This window comes from Salvia hispanica, chromosome 5 (genome assembly GCF_029641045.1).
Source record: "Salvia hispanica isolate PSC_SH4W2 chromosome 5, Shi_PSC_v1, whole genome shotgun sequence".
Taxonomy (NCBI): Eukaryota; Viridiplantae; Streptophyta; class Magnoliopsida; order Lamiales; family Lamiaceae; genus Salvia; species Salvia hispanica.
The window spans coordinates 10,103,928-10,118,007 of NC_142696.1; the positions used below are offsets into that span (position 1 = coordinate 10,103,928).

The 14,080-nt window shown below is 52.1% G+C and overlaps 11 non-coding genes and 12 pseudogenes across 11 annotated transcripts; all 23 read left to right on the forward strand.

Annotated features, from left to right (window-relative positions):
- The first annotated feature begins 356 nt into the window (after window positions 1–356).
- On the forward strand, window positions 357–462 carry LOC148925475 (5S ribosomal RNA; annotated as a pseudogene).
- Window positions 463–1,094: 632 nt separating this feature from the next.
- LOC148925476 (5S ribosomal RNA) lies at window positions 1,095–1,200 on the forward strand (annotated as a pseudogene).
- Window positions 1,201–1,593: 393 nt separating this feature from the next.
- Window positions 1,594–1,699, forward strand: LOC148925477 (5S ribosomal RNA; annotated as a pseudogene).
- A 392-nt stretch (window positions 1,700–2,091) lies between these two features.
- On the forward strand, window positions 2,092–2,210 carry LOC148925478 (5S ribosomal RNA). The gene has a single exon (XR_016131658.1). It is a non-coding gene; the product is annotated as a 5S ribosomal RNA (ribosomal RNA).
- A 634-nt stretch (window positions 2,211–2,844) lies between these two features.
- LOC148925479 (5S ribosomal RNA) lies at window positions 2,845–2,950 on the forward strand (annotated as a pseudogene).
- A 393-nt stretch (window positions 2,951–3,343) lies between these two features.
- On the forward strand, window positions 3,344–3,462 carry LOC148925480 (5S ribosomal RNA). The gene has a single exon (XR_016131659.1). It is a non-coding gene; the product is annotated as a 5S ribosomal RNA (ribosomal RNA).
- Window positions 3,463–3,856: 394 nt separating this feature from the next.
- Window positions 3,857–3,962, forward strand: LOC148925481 (5S ribosomal RNA; annotated as a pseudogene).
- A 393-nt stretch (window positions 3,963–4,355) lies between these two features.
- LOC148925482 (5S ribosomal RNA) lies at window positions 4,356–4,474 on the forward strand. Its single transcript, XR_016131571.1, has one exon. It is a non-coding gene; the product is annotated as a 5S ribosomal RNA (ribosomal RNA).
- A 394-nt stretch (window positions 4,475–4,868) lies between these two features.
- LOC148925483 (5S ribosomal RNA) lies at window positions 4,869–4,974 on the forward strand (annotated as a pseudogene).
- A 392-nt stretch (window positions 4,975–5,366) lies between these two features.
- On the forward strand, window positions 5,367–5,485 carry LOC148925484 (5S ribosomal RNA). Its single transcript, XR_016131100.1, has one exon. It is a non-coding gene; the product is annotated as a 5S ribosomal RNA (ribosomal RNA).
- A 393-nt stretch (window positions 5,486–5,878) lies between these two features.
- Window positions 5,879–5,984, forward strand: LOC148925485 (5S ribosomal RNA; annotated as a pseudogene).
- A 392-nt stretch (window positions 5,985–6,376) lies between these two features.
- Window positions 6,377–6,495, forward strand: LOC148925486 (5S ribosomal RNA). The gene has a single exon (XR_016131908.1). It is a non-coding gene; the product is annotated as a 5S ribosomal RNA (ribosomal RNA).
- Window positions 6,496–6,889: 394 nt separating this feature from the next.
- Window positions 6,890–7,008, forward strand: LOC148925487 (5S ribosomal RNA). The gene has a single exon (XR_016132125.1). It is a non-coding gene; the product is annotated as a 5S ribosomal RNA (ribosomal RNA).
- Window positions 7,009–7,402: 394 nt separating this feature from the next.
- On the forward strand, window positions 7,403–7,508 carry LOC148925488 (5S ribosomal RNA; annotated as a pseudogene).
- A 392-nt stretch (window positions 7,509–7,900) lies between these two features.
- Window positions 7,901–8,006, forward strand: LOC148925489 (5S ribosomal RNA; annotated as a pseudogene).
- A 392-nt stretch (window positions 8,007–8,398) lies between these two features.
- Window positions 8,399–8,504, forward strand: LOC148925490 (5S ribosomal RNA; annotated as a pseudogene).
- Window positions 8,505–9,830: 1,326 nt separating this feature from the next.
- Window positions 9,831–9,949, forward strand: LOC148925491 (5S ribosomal RNA). Its single transcript, XR_016132146.1, has one exon. It is a non-coding gene; the product is annotated as a 5S ribosomal RNA (ribosomal RNA).
- Window positions 9,950–10,343: 394 nt separating this feature from the next.
- LOC148925492 (5S ribosomal RNA) lies at window positions 10,344–10,462 on the forward strand. The gene has a single exon (XR_016132126.1). It is a non-coding gene; the product is annotated as a 5S ribosomal RNA (ribosomal RNA).
- Window positions 10,463–10,856: 394 nt separating this feature from the next.
- Window positions 10,857–10,962, forward strand: LOC148925493 (5S ribosomal RNA; annotated as a pseudogene).
- Window positions 10,963–11,788: 826 nt separating this feature from the next.
- LOC148925494 (5S ribosomal RNA) lies at window positions 11,789–11,894 on the forward strand (annotated as a pseudogene).
- A 393-nt stretch (window positions 11,895–12,287) lies between these two features.
- LOC148925495 (5S ribosomal RNA) lies at window positions 12,288–12,406 on the forward strand. Its single transcript, XR_016131660.1, has one exon. It is a non-coding gene; the product is annotated as a 5S ribosomal RNA (ribosomal RNA).
- Window positions 12,407–13,298: 892 nt separating this feature from the next.
- LOC148925496 (5S ribosomal RNA) lies at window positions 13,299–13,417 on the forward strand. Its single transcript, XR_016132194.1, has one exon. It is a non-coding gene; the product is annotated as a 5S ribosomal RNA (ribosomal RNA).
- A 394-nt stretch (window positions 13,418–13,811) lies between these two features.
- LOC148925497 (5S ribosomal RNA) lies at window positions 13,812–13,930 on the forward strand. Its single transcript, XR_016132127.1, has one exon. It is a non-coding gene; the product is annotated as a 5S ribosomal RNA (ribosomal RNA).
- Window positions 13,931–14,080: the final 150 nt, after the last annotated feature.

Here is a 14,080-nt window from a genome sequence, read left to right on the forward strand (position 1 = left end):
TTGGTCTTGATGTGGTCCGACACTCGATTAGCTGTTGTCGAGTACGAGGACAAAAAGTACGACAATCTCCACGAGCCGGTGACGAGCGGGTCCCACAATCTTAAACGTGCCGAAAAACAGTAGCTGCGAACTAAAAGTGTTCGAAACGGCTCGAAACGGCCTCTTTTTGCTTCCCGGAGTAGCCACGGGCTGTACCCGTAGCTCAGAACGTGGGGCTCGGCGAGAGCTTCGCGGTGATATGTTGTGGGTCCCGTAACTCATTCCCGATCAAAAGTTATACCCGTCTGGAGGGTGTGGGATCAGAACCTGCGCACGGGAGCGTACGCTATGAAAGAATAAAGTGCGGGGCTATTGATGGGTGCGATCATACCAGCACTAATGCACCGGATCCGATCAGAACTCCGAAGTTAAGCGTGCTTGGGCGAGAGTAGTACTAGGATGGGTGACCCCCTGTTGCACCCCTTTTTTTGCGAGTGCGTTCATTTTTTTTCCGTTCAGTTGGTCTTGATGTGGTCCGACACTCGATTAGTGGTTGTCGAGTACGAGGACAAAAAGTACGACAATCTCCTCGAGCCGGTGACGAGCGGGTCCCACAATCTTAAACGTGCCGAAAAACAGTGGCTGCGAACTAAAAGTGTTCGAAATGGCTCGAAACGGCCTCTTTTTGCTTCCCGGAGTAGCCACGGGCTGTACCCGTAGCTCAGAACGTGGGGCTCGGCGAGAGCTTCGCGGTGATATGCTGTGGGTCCCGTAACTCCTTCCGGATCAAAAGTTATGCCTGTGTGAAGGGTGGGGGATCAGAACCTGCGCACGGGAGCGTACGCTATGAAAGAATAAAGTGCGGGGCTATTGATGGGTGCGATCATACCAGCACTAATGCACCGGATCCCATCAGAACTCCGAAGTTAAGCGTGCTTGGGCGAGAGTAGTACTAGGATGGGTGACCCGTGGGGCTCGGCGAGAGCTTCGCGGTGATATGTTGTGGGTCCCGTAACTCCTTCCCGATCAAAAGTTATACCCGTCTGGAGGGTGGGGGATCAGAACCTGCGCACGGGAGCGTACGCTATGAAAGAGTAAAGTGCGGGGCTATTGATGGGTGCGATCATACCAGCACTAATGCACCGGATCCCATCAGAACTCCGAAGTTAAGCGTGCTTGGGCGAGAGTAGTACTAGGATGGGTGACCCCCTGTTGCACCCCTTTTTTTGCGAGTGCGTTCATTTTTTTTTCCGTTCAGTTGGTCTTGATGTGGTCCGACACTCGATTAGTGGTTGTCGAGTACGAGGACAAAAAGTACGACAATCTCCACGAGCCGGTGATGAGCGGGTCCCACAATCTTAAACGTGCCGAAAAACTGTAGCTGCGAACTAAAAGTGTTCGAAATGGCTCGAAACGGCCTCTTTTTGCTTCCCAGAGTAGCCACGGGCTGTACCCGTTGCTCAGAACGTGGGGCTCGGCGAGAGCTTCGCGGTGATATTCTGTGGGTCCCGTAACTCATTCCCGATCAAAAGTTATACCCGTCTAGAGGGTGGGGGATCAGAACCTGCGCATGGGAGCGTACGCTATGAAAGAATAAAGTGCGGGGCTATTGATGGGTGCGATCATACCAGCACTAATGCACCGGATCCTATCAGAACTCCGAAGTTAAGCGTGCTTGGGCGAGAGTAGTACTAGGATGGGTGACCCCCTGTTGCACCCCTTTTTTTGCGAGTGCGTTCATTTTTTTTCCGTTCAGTTGGTCTTGATGTGGTCCGACACTCGATTAGTGGTTGTCGAGTACGAGGACAAAAAGTACGACAATCTCCACGAGCCGGTGATGAGCGGGTCCCACAATCTTAAACGTGCCGAAAAACTGTAGCTGCGAACTAAAAGTGTTCGAAATGGCTCGAAACGGCCTCTTTTTGCTTCCCAGAGTAGCCACGGGCTGTACCCGTTGCTCAGAACGTGGGGCTCGGCGAGAGCTTCGCGGTGATATTCTGTGGGTCCCGTAACTCCTTCCGGATCAAAAGTTATGCCTGTGTGAAGGGTGGGGGATCAGAACCTGCGCACGGGAGCGTACGCTATGAAAGAATAAAGTGCGAGGCTATTGATGGGTGCGATCATACCAGCCCTAATGCACCGGATCCCATCAGAACTCCGAAGTTAAGCGTGCTTGGGCGAGAGTAGTACTAGGATGGGTGACTCCCTCGGAAGTCCTTGTGTTGCACCCCTTTTTTTGCGAGTGCGTTCATTTTTTTTTTCCGTTCAGTTGGTCTTGATGTGGTCCGACACTCGATTAGCTGTTGTCGAGTACGAGGACAAAAAGTACGACAATCTCCACGAGCCGGTGACGAGCGGGTCCCACAATCTTAAACGTGCCGAAAAACAGTAGCTGCGAACTAAAAGTGTTCGAAATGGCTTGAAACGGCCTCTTTTTGCTTCCCGGAGTAGCCACGGGTTGTACCCGTAGCTCAGAACGTGGGGCTCGGCGAGAGCTTCGCGGTGATATGTTGTGGGTCCCGTAACTCCTTCCCGATCAAAAGTTATTCCCGTCTGGAGGGTGGGGGATCAGAACCTGCGCACGGGAGCGTACGCTATGAAAGAATAAAGTGCGGGGCTATTGATGGGTGCAATCATACCAGCACTAATGCATCGGATCCCATCAGAACTCCGAAGTTAAGCGTGCTTGGGCGAGAGTAGTACTAGGATGGGTGACCCGTGGGGCTCGGCGAGAGCTTCGCGGTGATATGTTGTGGGTCCCGTAACTCCTTCCCGATCAAAAGTTATACCCGTCTGGAGGGTGGGGGATCAGAACCTGCGCACGGGAGCGTACGCTTTGAAAGAGTAAAGTGCGGGGCTATTGATGGGTGCGATCATACCAGCACTAATGCACCGGATCCCATCAGAACTCCGAAGTTAAGCGTGCTTGGGCGAGAGTAGTACTAGGATGGGTGACCCCCTGTTGCACCCCTTTTTTTGCGAGTGCGTTCATTTTTTTTTCCGTTCAGTTGGTCTTGATGTGGTCCGACACTCGATTAGTGGTTGTCGAGTACGAGGACAAAAAGTACGACAATCTCCACGAGCCGGTGATGAGCGGGTCCCACAATCTTAAACGTGCCGAAAAACTGTAGCTGCGAACTAAAAGTGTTCGAAATGGCTCGAAACGGCCTCTTTTTGCTTCCCAGAGTAGCCACGGGCTGTACCCGTTGCTCAGAACGTGGGGCTCGGCGAGAGCTTCGCGGTGATATTCTGTGGGTCCCGTAACTCCTTCCGGATCAAAAGTTATGCCTGTGTGAAGGGTGGGGGATCAGAACCTGCGCACGGGAGCGTACGCTATGAAAGAATAAAGTGCGAGGCTATTGATGGGTGCGATCATACCAGCCCTAATGCACCGGATCCCATCAGAACTCCGAAGTTAAGCGTGCTTGGGCGAGAGTAGTACTAGGATGGGTGACTCCCTCGGAAGTCCTTGTGTTGCACCCCTTTTTTTGCGAGTGCGTTCATTTTTTTTTTCCGTTCAGTTGGTCTTGATGTGGTCCGACACTCGATTAGCTGTTGTCGAGTACGAGGACAAAAAGTACGACAATCTCCACGAGCCGGTGACGAGCGGGTCCCACAATCTTAAACGTGCCGAAAAACAGTAGCTGCGAACTAAAAGTGTTCGAAATGGCTCGAAACGGCCTCTTTTTGCTTCCCGGAGTAGCCACGGGTTGTACCCGTAGCTCAGAACGTGGGGCTCGGCGAGAGCTTCGCGGTGATATGTTGTGGGTCCCGTAACTCATTCCCGATCAAAAGTTATACCCGTCTAGAGGGTGGGGGATCAGAACCTGCGCACGGGAGCGTACGCTATGAAAGAATAAAGTGCGGGGCTATTGATGGGTGCGATCATACCAGCACTAATGCACCGGATCCTATCAGAACTCCGAAGTTAAGCGTGCTTGGGCGAGAGTAGTACTAGGATGGGTGACCCCCTGTTGCACCCCTTTTTTTGCGAGTGCGTTCATTTTTTTTTCTGTTCAGTTGGTCTTGATGTGGTCCGACACTCGATTAGTGGTTGTCGAGTACGAGGACAAAAAGTACGACAATCTCCACGAGCCGGTGATGAGCGGGTCCCACAATCTTAAACGTGCAGAAAAACTGTAGCTGCGAACTAAAAGTGTTCGAAATGGCTCGAAACGGCCTCTTTTTGCTTCCCAGAGTAGCCACGGGCTGTACCCGTTGCTCAGAACGTGGGGCTCGGCGAGAGCTTCGCGGTGATATTCTGTGGGTCCCGTAACTCCTTCCGGATCAAAAGTTATGCCTGTGTGAAGTGTGGGGGATCAGAACCTGCGCACGGGAGCGTACGCTATGAAAGAATAAAGTGCGAGGCTATTGATGGGTGCGATCATACCAGCCCTAATGCACCGGATCCCATCAGAACTCCGAAGTTAAGCGTGCTTGGGCGAGAGTAGTACTAGGATGGGTGACTCCCTCGGAAGACCTTGTGTTGCACCCCTTTTTTTGCGAGTGCGTTCATTTTTTTTTTCCGTTCAGTTGGTCTTGATGTGGTCCGACACTCGATTAGCTGTTGTCGAGTACGAGGACAAAAAGTACGACAATCTCCACGAGCCGGTGACGAGCGGGTCCCACAATCTTAAACGTGCCGAAAAACAGTAGCTGCAAACTAAAAGTGTTCGAAATGGCTCGAAACGGCCTCTTTTTGCTTCCCGGAGTAGCCACGGGTTGTACCCGTAGCTCAGAACGTGGGGCTCGGCGAGAGCTTCGCGGTGATATGTTGTGGGTCCCGTAACTCATTCCCGATCAAAAGTTATACCCGTCTAGAGGGTGGGGGATCAGAACCTGCGCACGGGAGCGTACGCTATGAAAGAATAAAGTGCGGGGCTATTGATGGGTGCGATCATACCAGCACTAATGCACCGGATCCTATCAGAACTCCGAAGTTAAGCGTGCTTGGGCGAGAGTAGTACTAGGATGGGTGACCCCCTGTTGCACCCCTTTTTTTGCGAGTGCGTTCATTTTTTTTCCGTTCAGTTGGTCTTGATGTGGTCCGACACTCGATTAGTGGTTGTCGAGTACGAGGACAAAAAGTACGACAATCTCCACGAGCCGGTGATGAGCGGGTCCCACAATCTTAAACGTGCCGAAAAACTGTAGCTGCAAACTAAAAGTGTTCGAAATGGCTCGAAACGGCCTCTTTTTGCTTCCCAGAGTAGCCACGGGCTGTACCCGTAGCTCAGAACGTGGGGCTCGGCGAGAGCTTCGCGGTGATATGTTGTGGGTCCCGTAACTCCTTCCGGATCAAAAGTTATGCCTGTGTGAAGGGTGGGGGATCAGAACCTGCGCACGGGAGCGTACGCTATGACAGAATAAAGTGCGAGGCTATTGATGGGTGCGATCATACCAGCACTAATGCACCGGATCCCATCAGAACTCCGAAGTTATGCGTGCTTGGGCGAGAGTAGTACTAGGATGGGTGACCCCCTGGGAAGTCCTTGTGTTGCACCCCTTTTTTTGCGAGTGCGTTCATTTTTTTTTCCGTTCAGTTGGTCTTGATGTGGTCCGACACTCGATTAGCTGTTGTCGAGTACGAGGACAAAAAGTACGACAATCTCCACGAGCCGGTGACGAGCGGGTCCCATAATCTTAAACGTGCCGAAAAACAGTGGCTGCGAACTAAAAGTGTTCGAAATGGCTCGAAACGGCCTCTTTTTGCTTCCCGTAGTAGCCACGGGCTGTACCCGTAGCTCAGAACGTGGGGCTCGGCGAGAGCTTCGCGGTGATATGTTGTGGGTCCCGTAACTCATTCCCGATCAAAAGTTATACCCGTCTGGAGGGTGGGGGATCAGAACCTGCGCACGGGAGCGTACGCTATGAAAGAATAAAGTGCGGGGCTATTGATGGGTGTGATCATACCAGCACTAATGCACCGGATCCCATCAGAACTCCGAAGTTAAGCGTGCTTGGGCGAGAGTAGTACTAGGATGGGTGACCCCCTGTTGCACCCCTTTTTTTGCGAGTGCGTTCATTTTTTTTCCTTTCAGTTGGTCTTGATGTGGTCCGACACTCCATTAGTGGTTGTCGAGTACGAGGACAAAAAGTACGACAATCTCCACGAGCCGGTCATGAGCGGGTCCCACAATCTTAAACGTGCCGAAAAACTGTAGCTGCGAACTAAAAGTGTTCGAAATGGCTCGAAACGGCCTCTTTTTGCTTCCCGGAGTAGCCACGGGCTGTACCCGTAGCTCAGAACGTGGGGCTCGGCGAGAGCTTCGCAGTGATATGCTGTGGGTCCCGTAACTCCTTCCGGATCAAAAGTTATGCCTGTGTGAAGGGTGGGGGATCAGAACCTGCGCATGGGAGCGTACGATATGAAAGAATAAAGTGCGAGGCTATTGATGGGTGCGATCATACCAGCCCTAATGCACCGGATCCCATCAGAACTCCGAAGTTAAGCGTGCTTGGGCGAGAGTAGTACTAGGATGGGTGACCCCCTGGGAAGTCCTCGTGTTGCACCCCTTTTTTTGCGAGTGCGTTCATTTTTTTTTTCCGTTCAGTTGGTCTTGATGTGGTCCGACACTCGATTAGCTGTTGTCGAGTACGAGGACAAAAAGTACGACAAACTCCACGAGCCGGTGACGAGCGGGTCCCACAATCTTAAACGTGCCGAAAAACAGTAGCTGCGAACTAAAAGTGTTCGAAATGGCTCGAAACGGCCTCTTTTTGCTTCCCGGAGTAGCCACGGGCTGTACCCGTAGCTCAGAACGTGGGGCTCGGCGAGAGCTTCGCGGTGATATGCTGTGGGTCCCGTAACTCCTTCCGGATCAAAAGTTATGCCTGTGTGAAGGGTGGGGGATCAGAACCTGCGCACGGGAGCGTACGCTATGACAGAATAAAGTGCGAGGCTATTGATGGGTGCGATCATACCAGCACTAATGCACCGGATCCCATCAGAACTCCGAAGTTATGCGTGCTTGGGCGAGAGTAGTACTAGGATGGGTGACCCCCTGGGAAGTCCTCGTGTTGCACCCCTTTTTTTGCGAGTGCGTTCATTTTTTTTTTCCATTCATTTGGTCTTGATGTGGTCCGACACTCGATTAGCTGTTGTCGAGTACGAGGACAAAAAGTACGACAATCTCCACGAGCCGGTGACGAGCGGGTCCCACAATCTTAAACGTGCCGAAAAACAGTAGCTGCGAACTAAAAGTGTTCGAAATGGCTCGAAACGGCCTCTTTTTGCTTCCCGGAGTAGCCACGGGCTGTACCCGTAGCTCAGAACGTGGGGCTCGGCGAGAGCTTCGCGGTGATATGTTGTGGGTCCCGTAACTCATTCCCGATCAAAAGTTATACCCGTCTGGAGGGTGTGGGATCAGAACCTGCGCACGGGAGCGTACGCTATGAAAGAATAAAGTGCAGGGCTATTGATGGGTGCGATCATACCAGCACTAATGCACCGGATCCCATCAGAACTCCGAAGTTAAGCGTGCTTGGGCGAGAGTAGTACTAGGATGGGTGACCCCCTGTTGCACCCCTTTTTTTGCGAGTGCGTTCATTTTTTTTCCGTTCAGTTGGTCTTGATGTGGTCCGACACTCGATTAGTGGTTGTCGAGTACGAGGACAAAAAGTACGACAATCTCCTCGAGCCGGTGACGAGCGGGTCCCACAATCTTAAACGTGCCGAAAAACAGTGGCTGCGAACTAAAAGTGTTCGAAATGGCTCGAAACGGCCTCTTTTTGCTTCCCGGAGTAGCCACGGGCTGTACCCGTAGCTCAGAACGTGGGGCTCGGCGAGAGCTTCGTGGTGATATGCTGTGGGTCCCGTAACTCCTTCCGGATCAAAAGTTATGCCTGTGTGAAGGGTGGGGGATCAGAACCTGCGCACGGGAGCGTACGCTATGAAAGAATAAAGTGCGGGGCTATTGATGGGTGCGATCATACCAGCACTAATGCACCGGATCCCATCAGAACTCCGAAGTTAAGCGTGCTTGGGCGAGAGTAGTACTAGGATGGGTGACCCCCTGTTGCACCCCTTTTTTTGCGAGTGCGTTCATTTTTTTTCCTTTCAGTTGGTCTTGATGTGGTCCGACACTCCATTAGTGGTTGTCGAGTACGAGGACAAAAAGTACGACAATCTCCACGAGCCGGTGATGAGCGGGTCCCACAATCTTAAACGTGCCGAAAAACTGTAGCTGCGAACTAAAAGTGTTCGAAATGGCTCGAAACGGCCTCTTTTTGCTTCCCGGAGTAGCCACGGGCTGTACCCGTAGCTCAGAACGTGGGGCTCGGCGAGAGCTTCGTGGTGATATGCTGTGGGTCCCGTAACTCCTTCCGGATCAAAAGTTATGCCTGTGTGAAGGGTGGGGGATCAGAACCTGCGCACGGGAGCGTACGCTATGAAAGAATAAAGTGCGGGGCTATTGATGGGTGCGATCATACCAGCACTAATGCACCGGATCCCATCAGAACTCCGAAGTTAAGCATGCTTGGGCGAGAGTAGTACTAGGATGGGTGACCCCCTGTTGCACCCCTTTTTTTGCGAGTGCGTTCATTTTTTTTTCCGTTCAGTTGGTCTTGATGTGGTCCGACACTCGATTAGTGGTTGTCGAGTACGAGGACAAAAAGTACGACAATCTCCACGAGCCGGTGATGAGCGGGTCCCACAATCTTAAACGTGCAGAAAAACTGTAGCTGCGAACTAAAAGTGTTCGAAATGGCTCGAAACGGCCTCTTTTTGCTTCCCAGAGTAGCCACGGGCTGTACCCGTTGCTCAGAACGTGGGGCTCGGCGAGAGCTTCGCGGTGATATTCTGTGGGTCCCGTAACTCCTTCCGGATCAAAAGTTATGCCTGTGTGAAGGGTGGGGGATCATACCAGCACTAATGCACCGGATCCCATCAGAACTCCGAAGTTAAGCGTGCTTGGGCGAGAGTAGTACTAGGATGGGTGACCCCCTGTTGCACCCCTTTTTTTGCGAGTGCGTTCATTTTTTTTTTCCGTTCAGTTGGTCTTGATGTGGTCCGACACTCGATTAGCTGTTGTCGAGTACGAGGACAAAAAGTACGACAATCTCCACGAGCCGGTGACGAGCGGGTCCCACAATCTTAAACGTGCCGAAAAACAGTAGCTGCAAACTAAAAGTGTTCGAAATGGCTCGAAACGGCCTCTTTTTGCTTCCCGGAGTAGCCACGGGCTGTACCCGTAGCTCAGAACGTGGGGCTCGGCGAGAGCTTCGTGGTGATATGCTGTGGGTCCCGTAACTCCTTCCGGATCAAAAGTTATGCCTGTGTGAAGGGTGGGGGATCAGAACCTGCGCACGGGAGCGTACGCTATGAAAGAATAAAGTGCGGGGCTATTGATGGGTGCGATCATACCAGCACTAATGCACTGGATCCTATCAGAACTCCGAAGTTAAGCGTGCTTGGGCGAGAGTAGTACTAGGATGGGTGACCCCCTGTTGCACCCCTTTTTTTGCGAGTGCGTTCATTTTTTTTCCGTTCAGTTGGTCTTGATGTGGTCCGACACTCGATTAGTGGTTGTCGAGTACGAGGACAAAAAGTACGACAATCTCCACGAGCCGGTGATGAGCGGGTCCCACAATCTTAAACGTGCCGAAAAACTGTAGCTGCGAACTAAAAGTGTTCGAAATGGCTCGAAACGGCCTCTTTTTGCTTCCCGTAGTAGCCACGGGCTGTACCCGTAGCTCAGAACGTGGGGCTCGGCGAGAGCTTCGCGGTGATATGTTGTGGGTCCCGTAACTCATTCCCGATCAAAAGTTAAACCCGTCTGGAGGGTGGGGGATCAGAACCTGCGCACGGGAGCGTACGCTATGAAAGAATAAAGTGCGGGGCTATTAATGGGTGCGATCATACCAGCACTAATGCACCGGATCCCATCAGAACTCCGAAGTTAAGCGTGCTTGGGCGAGAGTAGTACTAGGATGGGTGACCCCCTGGGAAGTCCTCGTGTTGCACCCCTTTTTTTGCGAGTGCGTTCATTTTTTTTTTCCGTTCAGTTGGTCTTGATGTGGTCCGACACTCGATTAGCTGTTGTCGAGTACGAGGACAAAAAGTACGACAAACTCCACGAGCCGGTGACGAGCGGGTCCCACAATCTTAAACGTGCCGAAAAACAGTAGCTGCGAACTAAAAGTGTTCGAAATGGCTCGAAACGGCCTCTTTTTGCTTCCCGGAGTAGCCACGGGCTGTACACTTAGCTCAGAACGTGGGGCTCGGCGAGAGCTTCGCGGTGATATGCTGTGGGTCCCGTAACTCCTTCCGGATCAAAAGTTATGCCTGTGTGAAGGGTGGGGGATCAGAACCTGCGCACGGGAGCGTACGCTATGACAGAATAAAGTGCGAGGCTATTGATGGGTGCGATCATACCAGCACTAATGCACCGGATCCCATCAGAACTCCGAAGTTATGCGTGCTTGGGCGAGAGTAGTACTAGGATGGGTGACCCCCTGGGAAGTCCTCGTGTTGCACCCCTTTTTTTGCGAGTGCGTTCATTTTTTTTTTCCATTCATTTGGTCTTGATGTGGTCCGACACTCGATTAGCTGTTGTCGAGTACGAGGACAAAAAGTACGACAATCTCCATGAGCCGGTGACGAGCGGGTCCCACAATCTTAAACGTGCCGAAAAACAGTAGCTGCGAACTAAAAGTGTTCGAAATGGCTCGAAACGGCCTCTTTTTGCTTCCCGGAGTAGCCACGGGCTGTACCCGTAGCTCAGAACGTGGGGCTCGGCGAGAGCTTCGCGGTGATATGTTGTGGGTCCCGTAACTCATTCCCGATCAAAAGTTATACCCGTCTGGAGGGTGTGGGATCAGAACCTGTGCACGGGAGCGTACGCTATGAAAGAATAAAGTGCGGGGCTATTGATGGGTGCGATCATACCAGCACTAATGCACCGGATCCCATCAGAACTCCGAAGTTAAGCGTGCTTGGGCGAGAGTAGTACTAGGATGGGTGACCCCCTGTTGCACCCCTTTTTTTGCGAGTGCGTTCATTTTTTTTTCCGTTCAGTTGGTCTTGATGTGGTCCGACACTCGATTAGTGGTTGTCGAGTACGAGGACAAAAAGTACGACAATCTCCACGAGCCGGTGATGAGCGGGTCCCACAATCTTAAACGTGCAGAAAAACTGTAGCTGCGAACTAAAAGTGTTCGAAATGGCTCGAAACGGCCTCTTTTTGCTTCCCAGAGTAGCCACGGGCTGTACCCGTTGCTCAGAACGTGGGGCTCGGCGAGAGCTTCGCGGTGATATTCTGTGGGTCCCGTAACTCCTTCCGGATCAAAAGTTATGCCTGTGTGAAGGGTGGGGGATCATACCAGCACTAATGCACCGGATCCCATCAGAACTCCGAAGTTAAGCGTGCTTGGGCGAGAGTAGTACTAGGATGGGTGACCCCCTGTTGCACCCCTTTTTTTGCGAGTGCGTTCATTTTTTTTCCTTTCAGTTGGTCTTGATGTGGTCCGACACTCCATTAGTGGTTGTCGAGTACGAGGACAAAAAGTACGACAATCTCCACGAGCCGGTGATGAGCGGGTCCCACAATCTTAAACGTGCCGAAAAACTGTAGCTGCGAACTAAAAGTGTTCGAAATGGCTCGAAACGGCCTCTTTTTGCTTCCCGGAGTAGCCACGGGCTGTACCCGTAGCTCAGAACGTGGGGCTCGGCGAGAGCTTCGTGGTGATATGCTGTGGGTCCCGTAACTCCTTCCGGATCAAAAGTTATGCCTGTGTGAAGGGTGGGGGATCAGAACCTGCGCACGGGAGCGTACGCTATGAAAGAATAAAGTGCGGGGCTATTGATGGGTGCGATCATACCAGCACTAATGCACCGGATCCCATCAGAACTCCGAAGTTAAGCATGCTTGGGCGAGAGTAGTACTAGGATGGGTGACCCCCTGTTGCACCCCTTTTTTTGCGAGTGCGTTCATTTTTTTTTCCGTTCAGTTGGTCTTGATGTGGTCCGACACTCGATTAGTGGTTGTCGAGTACGAGGACAAAAAGTACGACAATCTCCACGAGCCGGTGATGAGCGGGTCCCACAATCTTAAACGTGCAGAAAAACTGTAGCTGCGAACTAAAAGTGTTCGAAATGGCTCGAAACGGCCTCTTTTTGCTTCCCAGAGTAGCCACGGGCTGTACCCGTTGCTCAGAACGTGGGGCTCGGCGAGAGCTTCGCGGTGATATTCTGTGGGTCCCGTAACTCCTTCCGGATCAAAAGTTATGCCTGTGTGAAGGGTGGGGGATCAGAACCTGCGCACGGGAGCGTACGCTATGAAAGAATAAAGTGCGAGGCTATTGATGGGTGCGATCATACCAGCCCTAATGCACCGGATCCCATCAGAACTCCGAAGTTAAGCGTGCTTGGGCGAGAGTAGTACTAGGATGGGTGACTCCCTCGGAAGTCCTTGTGTTGCACCCCTTTTTTTGCGAGTGCGTTCATTTTTTTTTTCCGTTCAGTTGGTCTTGATGTGGTCCGACACTCGATTAGCTGTTGTCGAGTACGAGGACAAAAAGTACGACAATCTCCACGAGCCGGTGACGAGCGGGTCCCACAATCTTAAACGTGCCGAAAAACAGTAGCTGCAAACTAAAAGTGTTCGAAATGGCTCGAAACGGCCTCTTTTTGCTTCCCGGAGTAGCCACGGGTTGTACCCGTAGCTCAGAACGTGGGGCTCGGCGAGAGCTTCGCGGTGATATGTTGTGGGTCCCGTAACTCATTCCCGATCAAAAGTTATACCCGTCTAGAGGGTGGGGGATCAGAACCTGCGCACGGGAGCGTACGCTATGAAAGAATAAAGTGCGGGGCTATTGATGGGTGCGATCATACCAGCACTAATGCACTGGATCCTATCAGAACTCCGAAGTTAAGCGTGCTTGGGCGAGAGTAGTACTAGGATGGGTGACCCCCTGTTGCACCCCTTTTTTTGCGAGTGCGTTCTTTTTTTTTCCGTTCAGTTGGTCTTGATGTGGTCCGACACTCGATCAGTGGTTGTCGAGTACGAGGACAAAAAGTACGACAATCTCCACGAGCCGGTGATGAGCGGGTCCCACAATCTTAAACGTGCCGAAAAACTGTAGCTGCGAACTAAAAGTGTTCGAAATGGCTCGAAACGGCCTCTTTTTGCTTCCCGTAGTAGCCACGGGCTGTACCCGTAGCTCAGAACGTGGGGCTCGGCGAGAGCTTCGCGGTGATATGTTGTGGGTCCCGTAACTCATTCCCGATCAAAAGTTAAACCCGTCTGGAGGGTGGGGGATCAGAACCTGCGCACGGGAGCGTACGCTATGAAAGAATAAAGTGCGGGGCTATTGATGGGTGCGATCATACCAGCACTAATGGACCGGATCCCATCAGAACTCCGAAGTTAAGCGTGCTTGGGCGAGAGTAGTACTAGGATGGGTGACCCCCTGGGAAGTCCTCGTGTTGCACCCCTTTTTTTGCGAGTGCGTTCATTTTTTTTTTCCGTTCAGTTGGTCTTGATGTGGTCCGACACTCGATTAGCTGTTGTCGAGTACGAGGACAAAAAGTACGACAAACTCCACGAGCCGGTGACGAGCGGGTCCCACAATCTTAAACGTGCCGAAAAACAGTAGCTGCGAACTAAAAGTGTTCGAAATGGCTCGAAACGGCCTCTTTTTGCTTCCCGGAGTAGCCACGGGCTGTACACTTAGCTCAGAACGTGGGGCTCGGCGAGAGCTTCGCGGTGATATGCTGTGGGTCCCGTAACTCCTTCCGGATCAAAAGTTATGCCTGTGTGAAGGGTGGGGGATCAGAACCTGCGCACGGGAGCGTACGCTATAACAGAATAAAGTGCGAGGCTATTGATGGGTGCGATCATACCAGCACTAATGCACCGGATCCCATCAGAACTCCGAAGTTATGCGTGCTTGGGCGAGAGTAGTACTAGGATGGGTGACCCCCTGGGAAGTCCTCGTGTTGCACCCCTTTTTTTGCGAGTGCGTTCATTTTTTTTTTCCATTCATTTGGTCTTGATGTGGTCCGACACTCGATTAGCTGTTGTCGAGTACGAGGACAAAAAGTACGACAATCTCCACGAGCCGGTGACGAGCGGGTCCCACAATCTTAAACGTGCCG